Source organism: Coloeus monedula (assembly GCF_965178545.1).
Source record: "Coloeus monedula genome assembly, chromosome: 14".
NCBI classification, from domain to species: Eukaryota; Metazoa; Chordata; class Aves; order Passeriformes; family Corvidae; genus Coloeus; species Coloeus monedula.
Genome location: NC_138794.1, coordinates 8,802,578 through 8,815,491, shown reverse-complemented (window position 1 = coordinate 8,815,491; position 12,914 = coordinate 8,802,578).

The window sequence follows — 12,914 nt, the reverse complement described above, 5'->3', positions numbered from 1 at the left end:
CACTTAAACTACCAACAAAAGAAAAGATTACCTGTACCCAATATTGCAAAGCGGAATAATCACATGTGCTCTTGAGCCTAATTCTGTGATGGGCTGAAATAGCGGCCCCAAAGCAACAGTGAACTTTTTAAGTGCCTCCCTTTGTATGGAGTCATTCCAGTAAGTGTAATTATGGATGCTAAACTTCACAGAATGATTCAAATGCTGAATTTAAAACCTTTGCTTTGAAAAACCATCATTATCAGACCAGCATGCTCCAGGTCCAAAATCATTCTAGTCAAAAGTGTTAAATATGTGGGGGTTTTCTTTCCATTTTTAACTGTATGGTAGATATGGTACATGGCTGTGAAAATACAGCACTTTATAGGAACACAGGACCAACCCAGGGAATTCTGTCATAAAAAACAATTTAAAAGTAGTTCACGTTCCATCTTAACTCTACCAAAGCATTTTAGCTCTATTGCTTTATCACTACACTTCAACAGTTGCTCTTCTAATTTCCAACCTCACTGTATTTGTAGTTTATCATGTCCACTCTGTCCAGCTGTTCTTTCCCTAATATAATCCTGAGTTATGAAGACCTTGGATAACAGATAAATTTTTTAAGAAATATGCAAGAATGTATCTTCATAGTTTACCCAAAATGCAGATGCTTTAATGTACAGGATACAGCCCCATGAAAAAAATCCCTGGGGCAGAAGGTTTGCTAAGTATCACTGAACTGGATATTACAGAGCTGATGTATAAATACAGCACAAAAAAGGGTAATGCTGTCTCGTGCAGCGAAGTGATACCAACACAATTAGTTTGATGCTGTTTTTAGAGTTTACTGAATATGACCTCTACATTTTTCATCTTCAAAGGTTACTCCTAATTAGCATCCAGTGATAACATGTTAGAGATGCTTCTTTAAAAGATATCACAGCTCTAGCAATGAGTACTGACATGGTATCTATCAAAGTCTCATGGTGCCTGCAATTCTGACAAAAGGCACTCCAAAGGACTGGCATGTATCACCTTATTTGCATTTTTGCATTTCATTATGCTCATAATTGCATACCACCACAGCAATTCTTCCCGACTATCTCAGAAAACATTATCAGCAACGTCTGAAATAAATGCTTAAATGTCAACAATTGATGAGCAAGAAAAGCTGACCTTTGCAGGATCTCATTCTTCTGAGAATTGCCCTGGTATGACTCACTCCTTAACTTTCTGTTTGCGTTTGATAACACCAAAAGAACAGAGTTTCCGTACAGAATGGCTCTGTGTATTGGAAATAGAGGGGAAGTCAAAGAGCTGTAAAAATGCAATCCATTTACACCAGCAGTCAGCTGGGATAGACTGAACGGTTGCAAAACCAACTCTTGAAGCCACCAAAACATTGAAGTGGACATTAACATTAAGCTACAATGGAATTTCTATGGAATTGCTACACCCACATTAGAATTAAAGAGAATTTATCTATGATTAATGTTATGCCAATGGACAAAATTTTTCTTCTACAAGAACTGTTTGGCAATTATAAATCGTTCATCTAAACCCAAAGAAAACCATTCCCAGTCATCTTACATACACTGCAATATTGACTGGCCTTCACTAGCCTGAGTTAAAATTTTACTATCATTTGTGTTTCCACCATCATTTCATGGCTCCATTTACCTTGATTTGCATAGCAATTTTGATGCACGTTTTATTAAAAAAAAAAGAAAAACCCCACTAATCAATTTTAGCTTAAAATAAATTACACCACCACAGAAATTGCTGCCACTGTCCAAAAATGCTAATCAATTTTGAAAATCTACATCATGGCTTGCATCCCAGATTTTTCCATCCAATCCACATCAAAAAGAAATGATAGAAAATTATGTTCACATGTTTGACTGCTTGTTTGCTTGTTTTAGTTGAGGCATTGGTTATGCTTCAATGGCAAACTAATCGCCTGTTTGGAATCTCATCCAGTTTGTGTTACTTTTTTTTTAATGGCAGTATGGAGATGCTGCAGAAGATTTCAACATGGTCCATAGTGAAAGATTTAGGTTCTCTAGCAGAAGAAATTTTTAACATTATTTTTAGAGGTATTAGCAAAAAGAAAATTAAATTGTTTGTCCAACCAGCATTGGATTTCTCTGTGGAAGGACTTCATTTCCCTATATTAAGTCTGTTCTAATGAGGCAAAGAATACAACAGACTAGTCTGGGGAAAAAAAAGACTCAGAGTGTCATTTTTTCCAAGGCCTATACAAGATCAGTACCCACAAATCTAGAAGGAAAAAAAAAAATTGCTTTTAATTGCAGACAAGAACCTCTTGTTCTCTGCAATTAAAAGCACGTTGCAGAGATTCCTTGTCACAGTCTATGAACTAGCCAGTCTCAGTGTTCATATATAGGATATCATCCCAGGTGACTGAAAGGATTAGATCTGCAGGTAAATTCCAATCCGAGATTTTGCTGTAAAGTGCCTCTACCTTTAGAAATAACTGACAAAAATCACACTGAAGAAAATCCAAAACAGTAAACAAAAATATATCTAAGATTTCATTTGTACATTCTATTTTGCACATTCTACAACACATGAAAGAGAATTATTCTTCTGGAACAAACCACTGTGTTGTATCAAGCCCTGAGGAGCTTCCTAACTCATTGGTTCACCTTGCTTGAACCACACGTCTTTGCAATTATTGTAATAAATTACACAATGTCCAGACCTCTTTAAAGGCAGATCATGTGAAATAAGGATGCACTGTATGTTATATCACCCTTTCCTTGTTTAAATAGGAAAAAAATAAATGGGAAAATAATAGCAATAGACTTGGATCTACCAACTATATCCATCATCCTTATGCCCCTTGACAAATGTTAGTAGTACTGACCAGTGTTTTCTGAAAAAAACTCCCAGTGTATTAGTTTTCCCGGTTTTGACATGTAAAACACCACTTCTAAAAAGCACTTCAACATGATTTCCATTTTAAAATCTCCTAGACCTCATTAAGATCACAGTCTTTGTTTCTGGCTATTGAGACAACTCAAATAAAGCTGAGACTCCTCATTATAAAATATTCTGCCAAATGATGTAAAACCAGGGATGAAAAACTATCTATAAAAACAACTTCCCACATGGATATGATTAACAACCAAGATGGAAGTGTTTCTTGTTGTCAATAACAACTCCTAGTAATGATAAAGATGGACCATTATAAATGGAATAAAAAAAACCCCCAAAACAAAACATGGAGCATTCCCCACATAAAAAAAGAAATTAAATCAATCCTTTATATGAAAAATAGCATTGGAATTATTTTAAGCAATTCTTAGGTTTATGTCCTTTTTGTCCAAAGTTGGAAAATTAATCTTTTTTTTTATTATAGTGTGTTTACTATAAAAACATTTGTCACTGTTCTTCATTGAGAGATAAAATGCTGGAAATACACGGAGCACTTATTGGACAATTTAACATGCTCAGGTCAGGCACTCTGAGACTTCACAGTAGCACAACAAGAGCAGATATTTGAGATGCTCGAAATCCAGATTATGGCTTTCAGAAGACATGGTGTATTGTTCACCCAGGTTGAAAGCAGATGTATGTTTATATACTTCAATCTTGGCTCAGATGTGAGCTACCATGTTAACAATTTTGTTGCCCAGGCTGCCCTGGCTTGGGATTTAAATAAAAACAAATTACAGGTCTTAACAGTGATAGATGGACTTCTCTTACATTTGTGTAGAGTATTTTTGCCTTAAGATTAAAGGCTTACGCATTTATCTGCATAAACTAACCCCTGGAGTAGGGTACTGCTGACATTTTCCAAGAAAAATGAATATCCTAACTTATTCCAAAGAGAAGACTTGGTATTTGTATGGCCAGAGTGACCTTTGCAAGTGCCCTTTCAGATTAGGTGCACTACATGGAAAATTGTGCTCTTACAGTACTCCATAAATCATACCTACCAATTTTCTTTAAAGGGGTATGTAAATATCAGTGTACCAGGTGGGTAAACAACACTAACCTCGTACAAATGGCTTGAAAATTGAAGAAAAGCACCTTATTTTGCTGCTGAAATTGCTTTTGAAGCCCAGCATCGTGGCTTGGGTTGTAGAATGCATGAAATGATTTGTGCACTGGGAATAGAAAATGGGTTGATGATAACCACACTCGACACAGTTCCTATGTTTCTGAGTTCTTTCGATGATCAAAGATATCATTGCTGTATATTACTTTTCTTTGCCGATCCCAAATGCATGTGAATTTCAAGTGACACTCACATTATCTGCATGTTTCCAAAATGGACAGACAGCTTTTTAGTTTGTATTTCTCATTTGAGCTAGTTAATGCTTCTGGTCCAGATTCAGTTGAGTCTCCTTGCAATAGTCATGGTAGCATTTCCATTTAATAAAACCAAGGCAGAGAAGTTCATGTGCAAAAGAAGAAAAAATAATGTGAAGTTACAGCCTTTGAAACTGTCAGAAGAGTTATTTGAATAAGTACTGACTATGGAAGTGGGAAGATGTGTTAATTGTTGCTAAGCTATAACAGAAAATAGAAGAGATTCTGGATCAAGAAAAAAGCCCTGGTTTTGGACACATCAGTAGGATAACAAACCACAAACATTAAAGCATCTGGGTGAAACTAAGAAAGAGCTTCAGATGTGATCCCAGTTTCAGTTTAACTCTTAACATTTATGACTTTTACTACTTCTGAAAGTCTCTTTTCTACAAATGTGGTGGTGTTGTGCTGCTTTGCCCATAAGGTTCCAGAGATTTAGCATAAATATCTACAGAAAAATTTGGTAACTTGTTTTGGAATGGACATTGTCAAAGCAAAATTTACAGTGTTCTCTGCAAGGTCTATAATCCCAGCCTTACCTTTAGGTACCTGAGGAAAGCAACCATTTGATTTATTGAGGAATTGCTTTGTTGACTATGAACCAGAGTTTATATAAAATTAAAGATGTGATTTGTATTTAAAAAATTTCCATGTCCTACAATTGAAGAATCACAGAATTGTAGAATTGTTTGGGTTAAAAGAAACCTTAAAGATCACTTGATTTCACTCTCCTGCCATGGGTAGGGACACCTTCCACTACACCAGGTTATTTCTGTGTTTTCCTCTTTCAAAGTGGTGAAGAATGTAGCAGGGAAAACTTGCTATTAGTCATCCTAAATACTTTTCTAATAATTTTTTAGCCCTAATTCACCTGTGTCAATAAATTTATTTGGGATCCTTCTTTATCATGGTGAATGGGAACAGCAGGGACATACAGATTTACATTTCCAGAAATTTCCGTTCATTTTGGCTTCATTTTTACTATAGAGATTGAGAGATTTCTAGAAGTCCTAGGTTCATTCAGCTTCAGTTGCATTTGTTGATGCTCAAACCCTCTATATGTGACCCAGATCAGCTCCTGGATACTTCTCCTGTGTGGACCTTAACAGTGGGATCGCTACCATATTAAAAGGAGTAGAAAATGGGAGTAGGAACAGGATGTGTATTTCCTCGTCTTACCCACTACATGATGTTGAAATAAGCAGATGAAAATTGTAATCAGCCATTTGGAAAGATGAAGTGTGAGTAAGGAATAAAAACCATAATCCATTCTTAGCATATGCTTAAGAAGATACCTTAGAGTTATATGGTGTATCAACATTCCCAGTGTCTTCCTCTAAAATCCTTAAATCAGCTCAGCTCAGAGTGCCTTTGGGGCATAAGGCAGAAGACAGAATTGCTCACAGGGAAGTATCTGAAGCATTTTTGAAAACAGATTTATTTTTCACAAGGGGAAATAAACCAAACAGAGGGATATCATCTACCTCCCAAAGAAAAACAACACTGGAGGGAGAAGAGAGCTGCAAATGCTGTAAAGCCAAGATTGCAGCATTTCTCATAAACTCTGGTAGAAAAGAGATCATGGAGAGGATGAGGGTAGTGTGTGAGGACGTTCCCAGCCTATGGACCTCTCAAAATATCAGTGTCTATATCCCAGAGCTGCTTCCCTGCCTCTCACTCAGTCATTTTACCACTGGTCCACCCAGTAACTTTTTCAGCAGGGAGAGTTTACAGAGGAGATCCAACAGCAAATTCAATGTGTTTGAGGCAAGATTTAACAGCAGCTTGAAATACTCATAACATTTGAAGTCACTAAAGGCCACACAAACACCCCAGGGACACAAACTGCCTTGTTGGGAATGTGCCACAGATTTATCAGCTGTTCTCATCTCCTTGCAGCCCCTGACTTGGTGTGCTCAGCAGCACTCTGAACTTCTCAGAGCTTGCAGTTAGTTTGGAGAAGCAGTGACACTGAATTTCTGCTCTACAGCCAATACCTCTAAGACGTTTGTTTCCTGCTGTGATTCTGTTGGTTCTTTTCCTCTATTGCCCCTGATACCTTGCATGAGACAGGGTTAAAAATGCTCTGAGAAGAAGCGGTAATGTCACTAATGTACAGCATGGGAAAACTCTGGAAAGAATTTCATTGTGTCTGGGTTAACAGCCAGAGTTGCTACAAGTTAAGTCCTCCACTCCATCTAGAATATAAGGATGTAGAATTTCTTTCCTTTACAATTAAATCAGAGACAAGCATATTTCAGTGAGGGACAGCACAGCCCTATCTCGTTATGATAAAAGTACCTGACACACTTGAAGAAATTATTTAATCCTCAGAACCTTTTATTAAGGGAAGTCTCAGTTCTCGTCTATGTGTTCCAGTGATACTGATTTAAGACAAGACCAAGAATAATTAAATTCAATACAAAGACTCATGTTAGTATGTGGAAACTTGCACCATTTCAGCTCTCTCCAAAAAGACTCCTTGTAACAGAGAAGTGAATTACCCTTAACTTTAAAAGTCATGAGGAAACACCTCTGAGAAACTCCACATTGTAGGAAAAAGGGGTTTTCCTACAACTGAGAGATTTTTAAAAGTTCACACCTTTTACAAACACATTGTGGGAGAAATTTTCAAAGGAATTTGTAGATTTTACTAAGACATGTCCAGGTATTGGTAGATTTAGATATACTCACAAGTTGTTGAGAATTCAATGTCATTACTCTGAGGCATAAAAAGCAAGTAGTACACACACATGTATAGGCTCAAGACTAAAAACAACCCAGGACTCCGAGACAGGCAGAATATGAATATTTTCAAGGTGACTTTTTCACTTCAGAAGTATTTTCTGAAGGCAGCACTATGTTGCGCACAGTACAATGCTGCTGAGGCTATGGAAAATGTGCTATTTTCTCCAGAGGGGACTGGAAATAAATACAATGTTATTGTTAGTTATCCATTTAAAACATCTTTGAGCTTAAGAGAAGCTGCATCATGCCAAGTTTTACAATTACACTCTATCTCCAATCTCCCCAGATCCCAGCATCTGAGGTCTCATTCATTATCCTGTTAGGTTGTCACTGTTGGGAGGGAGAAAAGAGCTGCAAGTGCTCTAAAACTAAGCTTGGAGCATTCAAGGCCTAATCCAGACAAGTCAGTGATTCCACCATACCATAACAATGCAACTGAAGCCTGAGTTCTTGCTTTCTCAAAATCACCAATTAAAAAAGAATATCCATTGGCAAAAATACCATCGTAGGATGTATATTCTGCAAAAACCTTGGTAGGATATAAATAATTTTCTGTTTACTGAAACCTCAAAACATCATATGACCTTGCATCTACTTTCACAACAGCTAGAAAAAATAAAAACATTATATTTGACAGGCACTGCTAATACATGAAAATGTTTTTAAATGTAAGCTCTAGCTGTGTACCAATAACTGCCTAATCAGGGTTATGCTTTCCAAATTATATTGTGTCTTCTTTCACCTCCTGCCTATTATGTGAAATAAAAAGAGAAGTGCTTAGGCAAATCCTTGATCTGTTCACATATATTTTTAATATTAATATGTCAGAGCAGTGGCAATAATGGTATTAGGCAAATGACGGAATTCTCCCCCCAGCTGGACATGTTAATTGAGAAGCCAAATTTTGGAGGCAAAGTTCACGTCTGTGCAGATGGCAGGACAATGCAGGATGGCAGCCCTAGGTCAGTGTCAATCCCAAACCCCACTCTAATGGCTCCCTTCTCTGCTTTCCCAACGTCAGCTGCTCCCTGGGGGGGGAGAACTTGTGCAAGTCTGGCTCTGTGGTTTTTTTCTGCCCTTGACTCTGGTGCACTAATTTCACAGAGGGAAGATGCCACTATGTGTGATAATAATAAAAAAAAAGAGGAATTTATGCTTCGAGGCACGAAAGAGAGGGACTTTTCCAGTATTTCCTTGAGAGCTGATGCAGCTGCATTAAACCCAACACCAGACCCTTGCTCTGGCAGGGCATCCTCCGAAGTTTGCTGACATCAAGGGCAACACATTCCCCAGAAAAATCCAGTCACCTATATATTTCCTTACTTTAATAATATTTTTTGGGGTGGTGTTATTGTCTTTATTTGCATTTATATTGAGGCCACTTAGTATTTTGGGCAGGCTGGACAGATTTTAAGGTGCTTTATTCTGCTTCAAGCATATAAAGGTATTTTTGCCCTTGTCAAAAGACCCAATATTGATCATATTTATATAAATATTATCTCCTTTAACGTGATCTGTGAATCAGAAGTTGCATGTATATACTCATATGTTTAGAGAGAAATAGATCTATACAGCATCACAAAAAGACTTTAATAGTTTCAGTTTCCTAATATAATTATTTATTATCTCTAATTAAAATGCAGAGCTTGGCGTTCTGTGTGAGAGTAGATGAAAAGCCTTTTTAATGAAAAGAGCAACTATGAGCTCTAAATTTCTTTATGGAAGAGATAACTTATGTAATCACTGGTAACCTTTTTCAAGAATATTATCTCACTGTTTATAAAACAATACCTTTTTACTTTTGAAATTCCCATTTACATATGAAAAAGAGCTTTATTTATTGATGCCTTTGACTGATGTGCATTCCTCTTTCAGGAATACCCTCTTTTTCCATCCTACATATGCCAGAGAGTGTACTTTCCTTATGGCATTACCTGCAGTAATATTTTAAAACAATTCTCTGCTTGAATTATCAGTAAGCACAAAATCAGTTTGTTCTTCAAATAAAATCATATAATATATCCTTGGTTTATAATGTTATATTTCAAATGTTTTCTCTTCTTATGGGCAAAAGAATGCAACCTTTAACCACCAGCAGCAGGTACGAGCAAAGGCAAAACCATCTTTATTTTCATTTCTTATTGTAAGAAAATCTTTAACACATCCCACAACACACAAACAGACACATTTTCTGCTTTTATAAGTAAATTAGATACTTTATGCATCAGAATGATATAAGGAACAAAGCACATGAAAGTACATGCCAGTAAAACTTGCCCACGTGTACATTAAAAATGAGTAATAAACTCATATTAACATTACTTCTTTAATTTTCATATTGATAAATTCTCCCTTTAATTTCCGAATAAAAACGGTTTTCTCTCATTAGTGGGAGATATATTGAAATTATTCTATGATAAAATATCTGAAAATGTATGGATTACTATTTTTCTTGTATTGTGTAACTTCTAACACACCTATGACCCAAATCTGACCCATCTGAGGCACTAACATCATCTTCTGATAAATGTACAGCAAATATATGAAGTGAAATAGTTCTATAGTAATAAAATACAAATATGGAGCATATCAGAGTGCAGATTCATGTGTGGCCTAATATCTTATGAATATTTCACAACCATGACAGGCTTGATTCCAAGCTCACTGTAGTCAAAGGGAAAACTTCCCCTGGTTCTACTGGGCTTTCAGTCAAGCCCTTGATTATGTGTATTTTTTCATGAAATGGAAAAAATCATCATCAGTGGCATTGCCTGGTATGACTGAGGGCAGAAAGTGAGTTTGGTGATGCTGCATTTGTGTAAATCTGGGGAAAATTTGACCTTGTACTCTGGCATGTCAGAAAAGAAGTAGGTAATGCATGTAACTGAACATTTCTGTTGCGCTGTAATCATCTGGTCTTGTGTTTCACTAATGAATTACTGTGTAAAGCAAAAGAATTCAAATAAACATCATTTTAAAATCCATTTACTCTTTACAGTGCTTGCCTTGTAACTTTTACTGAGTATTGATTATCTTTTAACTTACCTCCTCTCTCAAACCAATCGTCATAAGTAATTCCATTTCTTTTCTCCAGAAAAGAAGCCACCAGTTTTGCTTAAGGACATAGTCCAGGGCAGATTTTAGGCAACAGACTCCCAGATAGCTGACTGATATTTTTCTAGGCCTACTGTAAAACCTCTCTGAATGTGAATATTTGTATATAAACAAATGACACATGTTTTCAAGTATATATGTACATGTAGTCCATGACATATATCCAGTTGCTCCAGGTTTAATCTTACAACTAATCTAGTCAAGGAATGAAAAGTAATAATCCATGTAAATCAGTTTAAATTTGGACAGTCAATCTGAATAACCCTGTACACAGGAAAATATGTACATTGATCAAACAAACAATTAATACTGGTTTATAGGCAGGAGATGGGTGTATACTAAGTTGCCTTTAATTTCATTTGCAATATTGTTAGCTAGACTTTATTCTATTTATTATTGTATAATAATTCAGATTCCACCACTTTTTGTGACTAAAGTCTTTAAACAATATTTACAGTCTGTTTAGGGAGAATCCATGTGCTGGAGCTACTCATGAGTTAATCTCAGATGATGCAGGTTTATAAAATCACACCACAAGAGCCAAAAGGCAATCCAAGGAAATGTGGGGAAATTCAGACCATTCTTTCAATTTGTAAATCAGATAACATTACACAGGCTTAACATTTGACATAATCAGATATTTTTCAGCCTTTTTTTTCTGTTCCAGTTACTCTTAGCAGCAGTGTTGAACACTAATGCAGTTTCTAAGTTATTACCAATGGGAAATCCCTGGCATCAAAGGATTAATCTTAGTCTTTGTCTTGTTTTAGTAATAGGAAATAAATTTTACCTAGTCATTGTCCTAGTCAAGTCAAACAAAGAAACTGTATCTGCTGACAAGCCGTTATTATCACAGTCAAATAGATTAGCATTGATTTACTGTAGGTGAGAGCTGCTGAAGGGTCCGTTCTGGATGTGCTCTGTAGCAGCATGATTATTTACTGTAAACCTACCCCCTGATTTTCTCCTTAGGCCAGTATTGTTATTTTTAAAGCTAATTCACAGGGAATTATGGCAGCTCTCCTGGTCTACAGTCTTTGGTCAGAGACCTAAGCAGGTGTTTGCTTAATAATTTGGTCAAAGATCAGTGAGTGAAAGGTTAGGCCATAGAGGGGAAGAATGGAGAGGTCAGAGCACTTGCAGGAGGGGTCTGAGACTTGATCTTCCTGAGTCTGGGACGGTCGAACCTCAAGGTCACCCATTAGTGATCCTGCTTTAACGGACTGCGAGATGTCGCCCATAAATTCACCACGCCAGCACCTTTAACCCTATTAATACTTTAACTACTGGAAATAAAAGCAAGGACCCAGAAGGAACCAGTCCATGGAGAATTATTCACAAAATGTCTACGAGATTAAGTTTATTTAATAAAGCTGCAAAACTTAATGCAGCTCTCCAAGAGAAAAACTTTCCTTCACTTTACCCTTTTATAGAAGTTCATTAAATTCTGTATCAAGGTGGTAGACAGGGACCCTGCACATGCAACATGCACGCACATGATTCTAAACAAACATATATTTCATAAGAGAAGATTTTCTCCGACAACTGAAGTAAAATTAATGAAAGCAGAAACAAAGCTGAACCATCTCCTGTTGCCAAAAACCTGTCCATGTATGTGCAGTCAAAATTTTATAATGAACATCCAGGACTAGAGGCTGACAAACACTGAGTAGCCACCCCCCTCTCAGCAGCAGAAATGTTTTCTCCTTTTTTTAGTCAATAACTATGTTTTGACAGTCAAGTATTTTTGCGTGTAGAAGTCTGGGATCACCAAACTGTAACTGCCAACTGGGAAATATGATACTGTCTATTTAGGAGTTTCACCTCAGAAAGTACTTCTTTCCTTCCACTTTCCAACTTCACTCCAAGCTGGAGGAGTTTGAACTTGCTGCATTAATCCTGAGCTAAAGGTTTCAAGTATTTTTACATCTTAGAAAAAAATAATTCAGCCTAGTACAGAGTTTCAAACAATTTCCTATCAAAAATATGTGAAGCTTCTCAGTATCACCAAACACCACAATTCATTTTGGGGCATCTCAAGACCCTAGCAGAGTCATTTTTTGCTGTGTCCAGGATATTCTGGACTGCATGGGCCCAGAATGAATTCATATTATTAATCAAAATTGTCCTACAGATGCACACAGTGTTCATCAGAACAAATAAAGTCCTGGTTTATCCAGGAGATTACAATCGAGATCAGAGCCAGAAGTGTGTGTAGTGACTGTTCACAGAGAGGAGATATGAAGGGATGACTGATGGAGGGACCTCTCAGCCATTTAAGAAATCAGGTTATTTGCCCTCTAAAAGAAGTAAGATCACAGGCCAAGTTAGGAAAATGTCCACTCATTAGGATTAGGATGTCCATGGGACAATGAGACATTGAACTCCATTCCAGGGAGTTGCCAGGGACTCCTGGCAAGCGGCTCCTTCCACTGCAGGATGAGGGTACAGGAACCTACAGGCACTGAAGTACCACGAAAGGGAGCAGAAGGGTAGGAAGGGTGAGACATAAAGGAACCATCCACTTGAAATAAATGAAGACATCACAGCAGGGTAAAAAGAGATAACAACAGACAGTTAGGTGCAGAGTGCTAATTGGGAGTCTGAACTGAATCAGTGGCCCCAGCCCAGCAGTAATGAAATATTCATAGATGGCCACACAACACTCTGGCAGTAAAGGACAGGTTGCTTTGCCTTGCAGCAAAGAGAATTTTAGTTTATCACTGTCC